The sequence below is a fragment of the Panthera uncia genome, chromosome E1 (genome assembly GCF_023721935.1).
Source record: "Panthera uncia isolate 11264 chromosome E1, Puncia_PCG_1.0, whole genome shotgun sequence".
In the NCBI taxonomy this organism is placed as follows: Eukaryota; Metazoa; Chordata; class Mammalia; order Carnivora; family Felidae; genus Panthera; species Panthera uncia.
Genome location: NC_064814.1, coordinates 57,672,842 through 57,687,027, shown reverse-complemented (window position 1 = coordinate 57,687,027; position 14,186 = coordinate 57,672,842). Strand labels below are relative to the sequence as shown.

The 14,186-nt window shown below is 58.7% G+C and overlaps 1 long non-coding RNA gene across 1 annotated transcript in view; it reads left to right on the top strand.

The window, feature by feature from the left end:
* Nucleotides 1–3,995: 3,995 nt before the first annotated feature.
* Nucleotides 3,996–14,186, top strand: part of LOC125927131 (uncharacterized) — a 43,133-nt gene continuing 32,942 nt past the window's right edge. Inside the window, exon 1 of the long non-coding RNA XR_007459245.1 lies at nucleotides 3,996–4,621. This is a non-coding gene — a long non-coding RNA (uncharacterized LOC125927131). The remainder of the gene's footprint in view (nucleotides 4,622–14,186) is intronic.

Below are 14,186 nucleotides of genomic sequence, written 5' to 3'. Positions count from 1 at the left end.
GGTGTAAGTGCGGAAGGAAGAACACTTCCCTTGGGCGTAAATCAGCACAAATGGGCTCGTGTCGATTGGGAAGTCTTGGTGGGCGGGACACGATACTCGGCGTCAGTAACAAGTGCCTTCTGCGGTTCTGATGAGGGTGGTCCTCACAGTGCCTGAACTAGTGAACTCGTGCTTGTCCATGTTCGAGTTACCCGGAGAGCTTTTCAACGTTTCAATGCCCAGGCCACCCTGCAGGCCGACAGAACCTGAGTACTTGCTGGTGGAATTCGGGCATCGGTATTCTTCACAAGGCCTCCAGGAAGGTCTCACGTGTGCCAACGTCGAGAACCACTGTCCTCAACAGGGGCGGGAGCCAGAGACTTCCGGGTGTCTGTGCGAGAGCAGGACTCCCACCCCTACCCATCCACTTGTGCATCCCTTCATCCATCCAGCCATCCTTCCTTCCTTCCATCCTTCTCCCCTCCCGTCTCCCTTCCTTCTTTCCACCTCCCTTCCTTGCTTCCTTCCATCTGGTCAACAAATATTTATTGCGCCTACTTGAGCTAGTCTGTTCTAGGCGCTGGACATACAGAAGTAAACAAAATGGGCAAAAAGCCGCTGATCTCAAGCAGTTTGTGTATCTGAACAGTGTAAGGCAGGTGCGAAAGCAAACGCCTGGTGGGGGTGTCCAGTGCGGCAGCATTTGCGAGAGTAAAAAAAACCCGAAAGAACCGAAATGCCTGACGGTGAGGGTCGTCGGACCACGGTCTCCCAAACAGCGGTCGGGCACCTGAGGAAGCAGACAGGAGAGCCCGGGATGACTCCCAGCCCCAGCGCCCCTGGGCAGCGTGGCCTTAGGCAGGTTAGCCGGTGGCTCTCGTCCTGTCTCCTCATGCGTAAAGCGAGGACGATTATTACCTTCCTCAAAAGATTTTTATTTATGTGACTTTTATCTCACGCACGCGCGCAGAAGGGAGAGCGTCAGAAAGCTTAGCGGGGGTCAGGGCGGAGACGGAGTCCTAATGGACGTCAGCTGCTGCTGTTCTGTGGCTGTTATTATGCTGGTTGATGTAACGGTTGCCGGGTTATGGTGGGGAAAGTACCAAGTTGAAAAGCAGGAAACTGCAGTTCTCTTCCTAAGGATACCTCCTACTCTGCACGTGATCAGGGCACGGAACCGGTAGGAAAGGTGCCAATTAGAGCCTCATTATATTTCAGCTGTCACGGTCGATAATCCGTTTCCTTCGACCAAGATACTGAGCCGCAACGTCCTGTTCCTTGGGCTCTTTAAAAAAGGAGGGGGTCTGGGTTTCCTAAAGGACACCCACCTTTAATCTGGCCGCCGGCCACAACAGGGATCTAGGCGTCCCTGAGAAGGCCCTGGCGCCTTAGGCCAGAAGACCTCAGCAGGACACAGGGGTGCCACTCTGTGAGCCTGACGCCGTCATCCCTCACTGCGGAACTCAGAAACCCAATTCAACCCAGTTCATAGAGGTCGTAAAAAAAAGTCTTCAGGGGCGCCTGGGTGGCGCAGTCGGTTAAGCGGCCGACTTCAGCCAGGTCACGATCTCGCGGTCCCGTGAGTTCGAGCCCCGCGTCAGGCTCTGGGCTGATGGCTCGGAGCCTGGAGCCTGTTTCCGATTCTGTGTCTCCCTCTCTCTCTGCCCCTCCCCCGTTCATGCTCTGTCTCTCTCTGTCCCAAAAATAAATAAAAAAAAAAAAAAAAAAAAAAAAAAGTCTTCAACGGTAGTCAACGCAAGGGCAGCGTCTCCTAAGAAGGATCTTTGAGTGTAACCTGAATGCCATGGGGGTGGTGTCTCAGGAGCTTAACAATTCCTGGGATCCATGCCTCCCACCTCAGTATCAGGAGCAAAGCCCAGCCTGGATGCTTAGGAATGCACTAGAAACCGACTTCTGCGTAGAGGAACTGGCCGCCTGCATAGGAGGCACGTCTCTGAGACTGGAGGGTGGGGGGCGTCCAGGCTTGATGAAAGAAAGAGAGAATTGTTGGGGGTGCCTGGGTGGCTCCATCCATTAAGCGTCCAACTTCGGCTCAGGTCATGATCTCGCGGTCTGTGGGTTCGAGCCCCGCGTCGGGCTCTGGGCTGACAGCTCGGAGCCTGGAGCCTGCTTCGGCGTCTGTGTCTCCCTCTCTCTGTCCCTCCCTTGCTCACGCTCTCTTTCTCTCAAAAATAAATGAACGTTAAAAAAAAGGAAAAGAAATAGAGAATTGTCGGTCCCATTGAGAGAGCCCCCGTCCTGAGCTAGACCCAGGGCTGAATACTTAACACCCAACACGTTATGCTATTTATTTTTTGAAACCCCCTGCAAAGTAGGTGTTTTTATTGTTCACAGACTAGAAAAAGGACCTCTGTCCACTGAGGGTCAAAGGCTGGCAGGTGACTGAGCCCACATTGGATGTGAGTCTGACAGCAGCAGCCGTGCTTTCAATGTCACTCTGCTTCCTGTGAGCAGGTCCCGGGGAACCGGGAGGGAAGAGACTGGGTGGGCTCCGACAGCTGCCATCACCTGCCCGCGGGCAGTTTGGGAAGAGCAGGACTCAGCGCTGTGACCTCTCAGAACTATCTGGAAGCCTGGCACACAGCTGGCCCCAAACATGCGAGCAGAGGTCTGACACTGGGACTTGATCTGAGCAGAAGTCCGACACTGGGATTTGTTACAGTGAGGGCCCTGATGGCAGCTGTCTTCTCCGGGCCACCAGGCAGGCTCTCTCCTCTGTGACTTGTCATCCCGCCTGGCTCTGGCACTGGCCTCCCCACCACTGCCAACGTCCCCGCTTGCTTCAGCTGCAAAATCTGAAACTAGACCCAATATGTCAATAAAAGCCTCATTTAAGTCACACACTGTGGGAGGATTAATACTATGTTTATCGACCGAATCAATTATTGAGTGAGTTCCGGGGTCCTTCCATAACGATTTCGCCATTGTCCTTATTAATGGGTTTCCTCCCCAGGAATTGCGACTCTGCCGCTCACACTGGTCATACCCCGTAGCAGCTCCCGGAATTTCAGTGAAGGGCTCATTATTTTTGCATATTTCATGCTTCATTTTCTCCTGAACACAGCTCCACGTTGGCTAATTGCAGCTGTGTTGCCGGGGTCACGGCTGCCCTGCGTGAACCCTGCATGGGAGTGACGGATCCTGTCTCCCCTGGGCTAAGGGTGGACGTGCTGGGGGCAGGAGGCTTGTACACATCAAGTGAGCAGGGAGAGTGGGTGCTCCTCCTCTGGGAGACAGGTGGGCAGGGGGAGGAGGGGGTTGGGCAGGGGGAGGAGTGGGGGAGGGTGGGGAGGGGTGGGCAGGGGGAGGAGTGGGGGAGGGGTGGACAAGGGGAGGAGTGGGCAGGAGGGAGGAGTGGGGGAGGGTGGGCAGGGGGAGGAGTGGGGGAGGGTGGGGAGGGGTGGGCAGGAGGGAGGAGTGGGGGAGGGTGGGCAGGGGGAGGAGTGGGGGAGGGTGGGGAGGGGTGGGCAGGGGGAGGAGTGGGGGAGGGGTGGGCAGGGGGAGGGTGGGGAGGGGTGGGCAGGAGGGAGGAGTGGGGGAGGGTGGGCAGGGGGAGGAGTGCGTGCACCCTCCCGCCCCTCCCCAGGTGGCACAGAGGTGAGTCTCAGGGACACGCTGGCTCTACCCCATTCCCTGCCAGGTCCTCGCGCCCACCGCTCTGGCCCCTTTCCCTCCCCATGTCCACTCCTTCACCTCCCTCAGGGACCACAGCCCTGTCCCCTTGCCCAGCGCCCTCGCCCCTTCCCCTGCCTGTACCCCCTTCCCCACGGACTGCGGCCTCCGCCCCACCCCCTCCGTCCTTCCCCCACGGTGGACCCCAGCCCAGTCCCCTGCGCCCCCGCCGGGGCCCCCACACACCCGGCACCACGCGTCCTGTCCGCCGCAAGACGGACTTGCAGCTCCTCCCTCGCCGCTCCAGAGGCCGCCCTCCCTCCCACCCCCGCCACGGCGCCCCCCGGCCGCCCTCGGATCCCGAACAAGCATCTAACCTTCGACTGCTCCACACGGCTCTGCGGCAGCACGCGCTCAGTCGGGCTGAGCATGTGACCCAAGCCGGCCAATCTGAGTGTTTCTCACCAGGACCTTAGTGATTGGGCGGACGGGGACACGTGACCCTAGCCGGCCAATCCGAGAATTCCCTGCCCCGGACTTCTGGGTGGGGCAGGGACACGTGACCCGAGCCGGCCAATCCGAGCGAGAGGCCTGTCAGGTTCTCGCAGGAGACGCGGCAACGGCGGTCGTGTCGTCTCTCCGTGGGTCCCTCCCGTGTGGGGGGGGGGGGGGGAGAGGAGCCCGGCGCCGGCGCAGAGCAGCAGCGGGAGTCCCCCGGGCCGGCCAGGCCTCCGGCCGGTCACCCCGGACCTGGACGTGCCGGCCGGGGCGGCAGGAGGTCCGTGTGCACGTGCGGGGCTGTGTGCGGTGCCGGGGCCGGTGACCTCTGTGGTCGCGGGCTGGGACAGCCGGTGACGGAGGCCGGCCGCCGCACCGTTGGGGCCTCTCGGAGCCGGTGACGTTGGCGCCGCGTCTGCAGCAGCAGCAGCAGCAGCAGCAGCAGCAGCAGCAGCAGGAGTTTGGCCGACTCCGGTGAAGCCAGCGGGAAGCGCCAGCACCGAGCCCGGAGGTGGGCCGGGGGACGTTGGGGGCGGGGGTGCTGGGGCAGAGCCGCGCGGGGAGGGACCGCGTCCCGCTCCCCCCCACTTTGTGCCGTTTATACCTGTGGGTCTGTCCTAATCGTGGATGTCAGGGTGTCCCCGGTAGGACGTGCATGTTGTGGGGTGGTTCCACCCGGAAGCCTTGTAGGACTTGGGGTTTTTCTCAGAGTGAACTGGGGCTTCGGCTGAAGGAGGGGCAGCAAGATGAACAGGGGTAGGAAGGGGCTTCCAGGCAGACAAGAGCTTGTGCAAAGGCCCTGTGGCGGGAGAGGAGGGTTTGGAAGGATGGCTCTGGGTGTGCCGGGAAACACAGGTGGGTGGGGCAGGGCACCATCCAGGTGAGGACGACACCGAGCACAGCCTGTCGCCCGGAAGTGCCCGACCAGGGTGACTTTCCTTCCCGGGGGACCCAGGCCTCCCAGGCTGCAGATGTGTGGGTCCCGGTGAGCAGTTTGGTCAGTGGGTTGTCCTGACACCTTGACGAGTGCTGGTTTCCTGCAGTCAGAACTGGGGGGGGGGGGGCACTGTGGTGTGACCCCAGCAGCCCAGTGTCGCGAGGCAGCTGGAACACATCGATGTGGGCCGTTGGCTCCTCCTAGGGCTGAACGAACGCGTCGTAGTGAGTAGGCCGGCTCTCTCCCTTCCGGGCACCGCTGGGTTCCGTGACATCCGCGCCCCGAATTCGTATAATCTGGCGCTCTGGGCAGGAAGTAACGAGGGGAAAAGTGGTTTAGACAAATAATTGTGAACGAGTTGACGGGACCACGCGTGAGTGCTAACGTGTGGTGGGCGGCGCGTGGAGGGTGAGGAGGGAGGCGGGGGCCCTTCCGTGGTCGCCCGTCTGCGGGGACGTGGCCTCGGCCTCTGTGATGCTCAGCCTCGTGAACCTGCCCCCCTGCTGTCACTTCACACTCCGCTTTCCCGCCGCCCTGGGGGTGCTCCTGCGGGCTCTCCCGGGTCGGGGCCCAGACGCCGCCGTGGGTTTGGGAGACACGTGGTGGGGTCACGGCTCGGGACGTGGTCGCCGCGGAGGGTCAGCCTGTCCGGGACACGGGCACGGTTCAGACAGAACGCTGTTGCGGGAGGGCGTGGCCTTCAGGCGGGGAAGGGGCTGGCACCCTTGGGTGGGGGTGAAGAAGGGGAGCAGCCCGGTTTGGGGAAGGAGCCGCCAACGGCCGCCCCGGGCTCGACGGGAGCCGGGTCCTGGCGGCGTGATCTCCCAGGCCCGGCCTGCACCGTGCCCACCTCGTGGGCCTCAGACCGCCCTCCCGTTGCCGCCGTCCAGGGCCGGGAGGTGAAGCTGGTACGGGACCTGCCCTGCCTCCCCGGCCTCGCCACTGTGCCCCGGATCACGTCACCGTCAGCCCTGCCCCGAAAGTCAGGGTCGGGCCCCATCGCCCTCGTACTTGCCTCGCCGAGCCAGTCTATTTGCAGGCGTGCAGGTATGAGCGGGAACATGGGCGCGGGCCTGAACGCACCTGATCGGTTGCCTGCTTCTCCCGGAGACCTCGGGGACCCTTGTGTCTCTGTGGCCACTGTCCCGAGCGGTGATGCTGAGTGTCCCCCGGCGTCTGTTCCCCCCTCCCAAGCGCTAGCTGGGCTGTGGCCCCCCAGGCTAGAAGCTATGTTTCCCGGCCTTGCCATGACCGGCAGAGCCGGGTGCCCCTGTGGCCAGATGTGGGCAGTAGGGTGTGAGTGCGAGTGCTGTGTGCCCTTCCAGGCCCTGACCCGTAAGGCCAGCCCCGTATACCGAGCTGGCAGGCCCGCGTCGGGGACGGCGGCCCTGGCCGCCCGGCCTTGTCCCTGACAGCCTCGGAGGGTCAGCCTCACTGCCTTTGCTTCCCCACTGCTCAGCCTTGCTAGACCCCACTGCCTTCGGAGAGGAGCGCGTTGTTTCGGTCAAGCCACAGCCGATACCCCAAGCTTGCGAGGCCCGCGTGTCGCCAAGCCTGCAGCCTCCTTTCGGAGCCGTCCTCACGTCTGATCTTGACGGTGGCCCCTGTGAGTCGGGGGCTCGTGGTAGCTACCGTGCTTTGCCCATAAGGAAACTGAGGCCCAGAGAGCGCTGGGTTCTGTCCCAGGTCACAGATGCAGAGAGGAGACCAGAACCCAGGCCCCTGGGCCCCAGGGCACAGCTTTCTCATGTGCAGGCTGTTGCCAGGAACGCTCTGAGTCGAGGCCGTGAGGTTGTTATTAAAATATTTACTTGCATGAAAAATTTCTATTACCTGAAACTCATGTATTATAGATGGAATCAGTAGCTTAGGAGGAAATAAACAAGAAGAATCACTTTAATAACAAAAGCTATGCAGATAAATTCCTCATTTCAGCAAGCTCTTGGCGGTCCCGAATAAATATATCATTTTTATCAGGCAAGTGCTCTAGAAACAGCGTCTTCAGGAAATATGTCAAAATAATCTCTCTGGCTGTGCCGCTTTCTGGAGGAAAGAAATATGACAGTGGCTTCGGCACAGGCTGTCGGGACGGAGGGTGACGAGGCGCCGAACAGGCTGGTCTCCCGGCTGCGTTCCAGCCCACCACGCACAGCTCAGGGGGCGAGGGCCACGCTCTCACTTCCTGGCTGTGTGACAGTAGCCACGTTGCTCGCCCTCTCTGAGCCTCCACCGACCAACTCACAGAGCCGTCTGGGTATGGAAATTTCTTACCAGATGCGGAGTGCTGCTCACAAATCACGTGGGCCCCATTTAACGCCGTCACTACTGCTGTTGTCTAAGTCGCGGACGGGGTGTAAGGGGAGGAGCAGAGTGGGGCCCGATGCCTGCTGGCTGAGGAGTGCGTGTGCCCGGTGCACACCTGTGTGCCTGCCCCTCTCCTGGAGGTGCGCCATCAGCCGGGCCTCAGCGGTCCAACCCCAGGACCCTCCCAGCCCCTCGCCTCCCCTCGAGGAGAGCCGGTCCGCGCTGAGCCCCGGAGCATCGGAGCCCTGTTCCTTGAGTCCCTGCACCAGCTCCTGTCCCTGCTCCCGCTGTCCCTGCCTTAGAGCAGGACACCATTGCTCCTGACTGCCGCCTCAGCGTCCGCACTTTGCTACCAGTCTGAGCTTCCCCCAGGATGAAAACTGTCCCTCGTTTGTGCGAAAACCTCCCACTGCCGGGCCACGAAGCCCGAATTCCTCACCTGACACCGAGCCCTCGTACCTGTCCAGCCCAGCGGCCCCGACACGCCCCGCCTTCCGTGCTCCCACACTTCTCGCTCTCCGGTCTGTCTGCAGCGGCCTCTCCTTTCTCTGGGGCGTCGGCTCTCCCTGCAGCGTCCAGCTGGAGTGCCTCCTGGACGTCGGGGACGGAGCGACCGAGTAGTCTCACGGAGTCCCATCTGTACCTCTCTGGCTCCCGGCGCGCCTTGCGGGGCATGGTCACCCTCCTGCTGGTCCCGCGGTCTGAGGCTGGAAGGGAAGGGGCCGTGGGGCCCGCGGCCCTGCTGCCTGCAGCGGGCCAGCACCTCCGCTTGGGGACGGCCGGAAGTCAGCGTGCAGTCAGGGACCCGGGGGAAGGGCGTGGAGGTGCCCCTCCTGTACCCTGACCCACGGGATTTAATTAGAGCCCATCCGTAGTGACCCCCCTTCCCATGGAGTTGTTAGGGTCTCTGTGAGGAAAGGAAGGAAAAGAAGTTCTTGTCCGGTGTTCTTTTGTTCTGGAAGGTTCGTGGCATCTTGGAGGTACAACATCTGATGATCAGCTGAGACCCCGTGCTTTACGTAACGCCCTTTGTGTAACACGTGCGTGTGTGTGATTCGTGTGCAGGGATGTGAGTGCGCGTGCAGGGGTGCAGGTGTGCGTGAGTGTGCGTGCAGGGGTGCAGGCGCGAGTGCAGGTGTGCGTGCGGGGATGCAGGGGGGAGTGCAGGCGTGCGTGGTGCTTCCACGCACGTGTGATCGGGTGTGCCGGGACTTGCCGGTGTCGGAGTGGATAGGTAGTCATTTTGGCCAGGGGCCCGTCACGGACGGAGCTGATCTCCCTTAATGCCAGTGTCCCTGGAAAACCAGCCTGCCAGGCACCGCTGGCCGCTCGCGCTCCCCGTGGAGGGGTACTTGGCAGTGACCGTGTGGGACGCGCCCGGCAAAACTGCCCCAGTGTGCTGGAAGCCGAGCTGTCCCGGCCTGAGCGGCAGGGCCCGGGCCGTGGACGGATCGGTGACTGCAGGGCGGGCCGCCGGCAGGGAAGCTTCTTGTCCTCTCGCTTTGAGGTGATTTGGCCTTAAAACTACCGGGGGTATTGTCTGTTGGGGAACGGCCCTCGACAGGCCCCCTGGGAAAAGAGCCGTTAGGGAAGAAAATAAGGTTCCGCGAGAAACTGCGCAGCCTTACGTTTAGCCCTCGCCATCCTCTACGGAGACTCCTCTACTTACAGGAAGGATAGCCTCGCGCCTTTGCCAGCAAGAGGGCTGTAAAGGAGAGACATATGGATTTGAAAGCCCCACTCCGGCAACTAAGGAGTGTACCTCTGGGCACAGGTGACTTCAACCCCTAGGCCCACCTGGCCCCCCGGAGGCATTCCAGAGGATGACTGAACCCAGTCGGTGAAGCTACGGAACGGTTCATTGGTTCCTAGGTGCGTTGTCTCTCTGAGAACGTATGAGGCGTGGGTTTCTAAGGCTTTTTTGGCCCCTTCCTGGCACCTCGGACCGAGGCAGACACATTGTTCTTCTGGCCTCATGTGGTCAGGAGGTCACGTCCCTGTCACTGTTCCACTTGAGGTGTTGAGAAACGGAGGGCCTTTCACGAGAACAGCAAAGCAGATGCTCCGTAGATTATAGATACACGCAGATGCGTCATGGAATAATGTAAGAAATTAATCAACAATCAAAGGGTATGCGGGAGAACTAGGGGAAAATCGCCACGTTACTTCTTAAAGCTTGATTACACATAGGAATGTTTTCAAAGCTAGGTAACGTTAGAAAAACATAGATGACGTACGTTACAAGGAAATCAGTAGCAGACGTAATGCCACGTTTACAACAGTAAATGGGCCAGTTCAACCCACTTCTGTTGTCTGTGTCCATTTGTATTTTAGTGTCAGTTTTTTATTTTAGTTGTGTTTTAGTTTCACCGACGCCGTTCTTCCTTCGGGAACCCCTGGTTGCTGGAGCTGGTCTTCGGCCCCAGTGCCACGACTACGCTTCGGTGACACGGCAGGATTTGACCTCGTAAGCTCCCTGTTTTTTTTTTAAATTTTTTTTTTTTCAACATTTTTTATTTATTTTTGGGACAGAGAGAGACAGAGCATGAACGGGGGAGGGGCAGAGAGAGAGGGAGACACAGAGTCGGAAACAGGCTCCAGGCTCCGGGCCGTCAGCCCAGAGCCCGACGCGGGGCTCGAACCCACGGACCGCGAGATCGTGACCTGGCTGAAGTCGGACGCTCAACCGACTGCGCCACCCAGGCGCCCCGTAAGCTCCCTGTTTGAACAGCCCTCATCTATATCTTAAAGGAATGAGGGGACTCCCACGGGAACGACTCGAAGGAGATAATGATGCGTCCTCGTGGGGCTGCGGGAGCGTCGCCAGCCAAGGAGCATCTCATTTCTCGGAAAATTAAGCCAGCACGCCATTATCACATCGTTTCTAAACGAAGGAAGGACTGGACCTCAGCGTCGTGGCCTTGTTTTGGCAAGAAAGAGACAACCTGACAAGCTGTCTTGTCACACGCTTGTTTGAGCAGAACATTTTGAGGAATGTCTCTGGATCCGTTCGGGAAGAGGAGCTGGTGGGTAGGAGAAATGTCCGAGATGACCAAATGTGACGGGGCCGTTTGCCAAGTAATCACCCCACGCCCGAGCCCGGGAAGAAGGAAATGCGTTTCTGTTTTCTGCTCTTGAGCTGCGGGACCTTGCTCGGGGTGGGGAGCCAGAGCCCGTCCGCTGAAAAGTCGTGAAGCTCTGCCCGGCCGTAGACGCTGGTGAACACGGCCATATGAAGTCGACCAATCCTGCCTGATGCACCTTTACCCTCGTGACAGGCCCTCTCGGGACGGCCTTCCTGCCCGTACGCCCTCTGTCTCCCCAGGAACTGCCCTCCTGACTCGGTGGCACCCCGCAGCCTCTGCTGCCCCCGGCGAGAGCCGCTTGGCCCTCCGGGGTGGAGTCGGTCTGTGCTGGGCCAGTCAAGTCTGTCCACTGGAAGCGGGGACTCGGGAACCCAGCAGGAGCTGGGGGCCTTGGCCCACTTGGTGAACACCTGCCAGCAACCGGCCCCTCCTCCCTGGGAAAGAAGGGGGAGGAGGGAAAATTTGGAGCCACGCTTTGAAGCCTGACGTTTCTGGGTTCGAATCCTGGCTCTGAATCTTGAGTCTGATCCCGATCTTGTGACCTTGACCGTGTGACTTAACCTCTCTGATTCCCATTTCCTCACTTGGAAAATGGAAGTTTGATAACAAGGAAAATTGTTATTTAAAACAGCTGTCGTGAAACCTGTCTTGGTGGCTCTGAAACTTGTCTCCAGAGTAAGTGGACTTTGGACCAAACACCAATGAAGCGTCCTCCCTCCCAGGGAAGTGGACTTATCCTCCGGTCAAGTCCCTCTGGCAGCAGACGAGCTTAGGGTCGAGGCCCCTTGTGTCTCGAGAAGCTCCACCGACGGCCGTTGCGTTGCCTGTTTTGTCCCATCCCCCAGCACCCCATCCCCTCCTCGACGTTTCCAGATTCTCCAGGCTAGAGGCACATCTCCCGGGTTCTCCCCTCCCCACATGTCCGCCTTCTGGCTCCAGTCTTCACTGAGTGCTTTCCAGGCACGTCACGCTGCCTTGTGCAGGGACTGTCTTCTGTTGAGTGATTTACTCCCTCGTTTGTCCGGAGCACGTCCTCAATCGGCTCCCTGAGAAGGTACACGGGAGGGGAGTCTTTGGCATCCATTAGCACTCGAAGGTGCCCTGACGTTCTCCTAGCATTTGATAGCGTGGATGGTGTGGACGGGCTGGACGGTGTGGATAGCCCAGATGAGCGTAGAGTTTTAGGACAAACGCGATTTTCCCTTCTGTGCCTTGATGGTATTTTCCCATTGTCTTCTGGCCTTCGGCGAGGCTGCAAAACGTTCCTGGTGCCGGCTTGATTTGTTCTATTGTGAGTGAATTGTTGTCTGTTTTGCAGTCTTTTTCTGGAAGCTTTCTCTCCAGAGCAAAGGCCGGCAATTTTTTTCTGTCAAGGGCCAGATGAGAAATATTTTAGACTCTGTGGGCTGAATGGCTTCTGTTGCGACTGCTTAATTCTGCTGTGGTAGCACGAAAGCAGCCGTGGACAAGGCACAGACGGGCGTGGCTGTGTTCCAGTAAAACTTTATTGACGAAGTGCATGCTTGGGCAGCACGTGTAATAGAATCAGAAGGCCGCAGAGAAGGTTAGCATGGCCCCGTGCAAGGATGACGTGCAGATTGGTGAAGCGATCCCTCTCACAAAAGCCTGACGACTTCATTCACAAAAACAGATGGTTTGCCAACTTCTGCTTTATGTCAAAGGGCGTTCTCTTTACCCTTGATTTTCTTTTTAAGTTTATTATTTATTTTGAGAGAGACAGAGACAGCACGGGTGGGGGAGAGGCAGAGAGAGAGAGGAGAGAGGATCCCAAGCAGGCTCCGCGTCGTCCGCACAGAGCCCGGCGCAGGGATTGAACTCGCAAGCCGTGAGATCATGACCTGAGCGGAAACCAAGAGCCAGATGCTTCACCCGCTGAGCCCGCCAGGCGCCCCCTGTCCTTGGTGCTTTGAGACTTCCCAGCGAACCGTTTATGGAGTGTTCTTGTTTTCATCGATTACGCTTGAAAACCTGGTGAACTTTCAGTAGAGTCGTGTCGTCCAAATCTGATAAATGCCCTAGCTTTCTTGAAAAGGTATCTTCTCCCTCCGTCTTCTCGGAGCCCTGCTGGTTACCCTGCGTTTGCAGGGCCTCCCGGACTTCTTTGGTTTGCCTCTTATTTTCTCCTCTCACCTTTCTGTCACTTTCTCTTGTTAATTTTTATCTAACTTTAAGTGATCTCGACACCCAGCGTGGGGCTCGAGCCCACGGCCCCGAGATCAAGAGTCACACGCTCCACTGACTGAGCCCGCCAGGCGCCCCGCTGTCTCTTTTCTTTTGGTAATGTTTTCCGGGCTATTGGATTTGACTTTTTAACAGCCTTTTTACATGTTTTAAAAATACTTTTGGCCATATATTTTTAACCTCTAAGGGTTCCTTCATGTTCTCTGAGTGCTTAAATATCGTAGAATCGTTTTATTTTATACAAGATGCTATGTCTCCTGGATTCTCCCTGAAGATACTAACTAGGGTTGTTGGTGGTGGTTTCTCATCTCCTGTTTTCAGGATTATTTCTAATCCCTTAGGAGTCAGCTTTTCTCTTTAACGATCTGATTCCTTCTCTTTTACGTTGCAGGGTTTTGCCCCCTTATCTGGTGTTCTGGTTGACAGTTATATCGAGGTGATTTGTATTTGTATTCAGAGTAAGCCGTGCACAGTTGCACTTGTGCTCTGCGAGTATGAGGAGTGCTTGTTAATGGCGGAATTTGCACTAGACCGGTCACAAAGAGTTGCTTTTAGAGCCGCGGGACCCCTGGGCCCCAGACGTGGAGGTCTGTTTTTCTGGAACGGGGCGGATTTATAGTCTACCTACCGATGTTTGGGCGTACCACCTTGGGCTTAAGTCCACTTCCCTTGAGCGCGGGTTGGGCTTAGTGACTTTGTTCTAACGAACAGAATACGGCGAGCGTGACCGTGCACGACTTCCGATATTAGATCCTACGAGGCATTGCAGTTTCCTCGTTGTTCTCGCGTTGCGACGACACCCAGGCAGCCTCCGGAGAGCCCGGGCGGTGAGGGAGCCGTCCAGGATGCCGACCCTCCGGCCCCAGGCGAGGCTTCAGATGATGCAGCTCTGGGGCCCGTCTTGGCTGTGCCCTCGTGAGAGACCCGGGCCGGGACCCCCCAGTAAGCTGCGGTTGGATCCCTAGCCTGCACGGGCTGGAAGATAACGAGTTTTCGTTGTCGTGAGTGGCTCTGTTTCGGGGCAGCGCGTGTAACGTGTATGCAGCCATAGGTAACAGCGCAGGGGCTGTGAACTTTCCTTGGGGTTGACTCGCCGAAGTTTCACCCAGATCCGTGTACCTGGCTGCGAGGTTTTCGTCCAGCGGTCGGGCCACGTATTCTGGGTGTAATCACGGCCACCCTGCTCTCAGCGCTGTGTCCCATTTCCATTTCTGGGTGAAGTTTCTGAGGCCCCGCCTAGGGCCATGAGGGGAGCTCTGATTCCTGGGCTGCACCTGTCTCCACGTACAACCTCAGGTGTGGTGTCCGCCGTGCTGCCTCCTGTTACCCCGCGTCCACCCACCTCCCCCCACCCCGTTATCCTGTGTCCACCTGCCCCCCCTTACTCCACATCCATCCGCCGCCCCCCCGAGTTATCCCACGTCCACCTGCCTCCCTCCCCCCTTACCCCAGGTCTACCCGCCCCTCTTACTACAGTTATCTGGCATCCACCCCCCTCTTACCCCACGTCCACCCGCCCCCCTTACCCGCGTCCACCCCCCTCACCC